Source organism: Acanthisitta chloris, unplaced genomic scaffold, assembly GCF_000695815.1.
Source record: "Acanthisitta chloris isolate BGI_N310 unplaced genomic scaffold, ASM69581v1 scaffold9392, whole genome shotgun sequence".
Classification (NCBI taxonomy): Eukaryota; Metazoa; Chordata; class Aves; order Passeriformes; family Acanthisittidae; genus Acanthisitta; species Acanthisitta chloris.
This window is the reverse complement of record NW_008659009.1, coordinates 12,704-15,338: the sequence shown is the minus strand read 5'-3', so window position 1 is coordinate 15,338 and position 2,635 is coordinate 12,704.

The window sequence follows — 2,635 nt, the reverse complement described above, 5'->3', positions numbered from 1 at the left end:
ACCACTCTATAGGATTATTTGGGAACCATTTAATGCAAGATTGCAAGATGCTGGGAGCAGAATATTTTTTTCACCTGCTGGGTAGTTGTTCAACTCAACCTGCTTAAAGAGATAGGCTGCCACGAGAACACAAAGACACAGCCCTGAATAGGCTATCAGTGATTTTTATTTTTTTTTAAACAATATCTACCCTAGCATTATGCAGTCACGGTAGTTATTACAAAGTAAAGCACAGACACTCCACAAGTTTGAAATGTGAGTGTTGTAATAAGAAAAAATTACATTTGTTTCGTTTTCTGTCCTTGTTACTTTCTTCCTTGTGATAATAGATTCAGATTTTGTGCCATTATCTGGTCTTATTAAAGGAAAGTGGTATCAAATTTAATACTTCCTATATAAAGTAAGCGAGCACCTGCTCATAAAATGTATTTTCCATGCACCTCACAAAATACAGGGAAATTAGCAAAATGGCTCTACTATATTAGAACAAGGGCACAACTGTTACTATCTCTATAAGATTGATTTTGATGAAGATTGTAGGAATGGTATTTGTCTGACAAAGCCAAGCACTCAAAATTTATCCTTTTTGTGGTGTTTTTTTTTTTTAATTCAAAATTGTTCATCCTTAACGTGACATTACAAGAACTATTTTTCTAAATTACAGCTTTATAATATAGGTTTTAGAAAGTACATTTATGTCAGAGTTATTCTCACGTATAATGTCCTTTATTGCATTATCACATAGACATGATGGCCAAGCCTAGACCATTAATGCATGAGAAGATCCAGTTTTTATTGGATAAAACACATGCTAACCTGGAAAATGGAACATGTGTCATCAAATCAAAATCTGCATTATGCATGAGACTCCTCATTCTGGAACAAGACCATCACCTAGAGCAAAATGGATCCATCCCTAAGAACAGGAACATTTTAACCAAACCAGGATTTCACCTTTTCTCTTGCAGGGTGCCTCCAACCCTATGCTAATGAGACTTTTAGTTACATTGATCCAGGCTTACTGACCAGCCTTTGCAGACCAACTGCTGTTGAATGTTGGATCCTCATCATGGTGAAGCATCAGGGCAACCCAGCACCTACAACCCTCCATTCCCAGGTAACATTGGGTCCATCTGGCCCTGCTTCCCTCCTGGGGATGTGTGGACTCTTTATGTATTGTCTGCCCAAGAGTACTCATGGCAGCAAGACTGGAAGCCAAATACATCACTTCCAAACCTCTGGAAGATCCTTCTTGCTTAGAAGGATCACTGATGACCCCATTAAATCACTTCTCTTATGCTGATGGAGAGAAGAGAGGGATCAAAGCTGGAGATCCCTGGTTGATAATAACTGCAGCACCATGGGGGAAGAGGGAGGAGCAGGTCAGGGCAGGAGGAGAGGTGATGAAGCATGTACAAAACCTGATTTTCAATAAGTGATGTAAGACCAGGCTTCTGACAGTGCTTCTGCTGACCCATAAAGCTGAAACGTTTTACAAGATGGCAAGAAGCTTTCAGCCATCTGTTCCCTCCAGAAAGTTATTGTAGGACTATATGTCATCACCACTTTGCCCTGTCCTTCCCCTATACCTGGTCCAAGCAGTGGCTCTCCCAAGTCAAAGGAGAAGAGCTGTTTATTTACAGCTACAACACATTGACATTTGGTAACATCAGGCTTTGGGGCTCAGGGCAACAAGGTGCAATGCATACTGTATTTTATTGGCAACTGAAATAGAGAAAAATGGTTTCTTTTGAATTAGCTGGTCCTGGCAGGTTGCAAGCAGCCAAGCTTGAAGGAAAAGATAAAGTGAATACTCCTTGGACCACATCACTCTTTTAAATATAGCACACCATTAAGTCCAGCTTGGTTTTACATTCTTGCAACATGACTCTTGTTTCAGTTATTTACTTCTGTTTCCACATAAATGTGGGAATTCATAATCCACAGAGGCTGCCTATCCATTGCACTATACTGAAACAGCATGTGCTGAACTCTTGAACTGTAAAATGTATTGATTATTGTTTCCTTTTGTAATTTTTATTTACTCACAGGAAGATTGCTCTTTATTACTCATCTCAGCATTTCCTTTATATAGATATAGTTTCTACTGGAAGGCCCAGATTCAGGTCCACAATTAAGCACTTCCCTGCAAAGAGAACAAATATCCTGTCTGAGCTGCAGTTACTCTAGAAACTTCAAACCGCAAATGCTTCCAAGAGAGAGCAAATATATGCAAGATGCTTGTTACTGACATGTGCAAGTGATTGTAGGTCTCAGTCCAACAGGAAATAACAACAGCAGAAGAAAACTGGAAATTCTCAGGGTAAGTTATTTGTCAACTTTACCATAGCAACACTGTCAGTTACTCTATAATGGAGCTGCGGAATTCTCCGAAAGAAATTTAAGATTTCCAGGATATTGCTGCAAAGGAATGGGAGAAATTTCTAAGCCATTGACTGGTTTAATCTCATTTATTAATACCCCATTGCACTGAGTAAGAGCCACAGACAAACAGTTATTACTGTGCACGAACTTGGGTTTGCCTTGGTTAGCCATGACAAGCAGGATGTCATAGAATTCATAGAATCATAGAATTTTAGGCGTTGGAATGGACCTTAGAGATCATCCAGCCCCA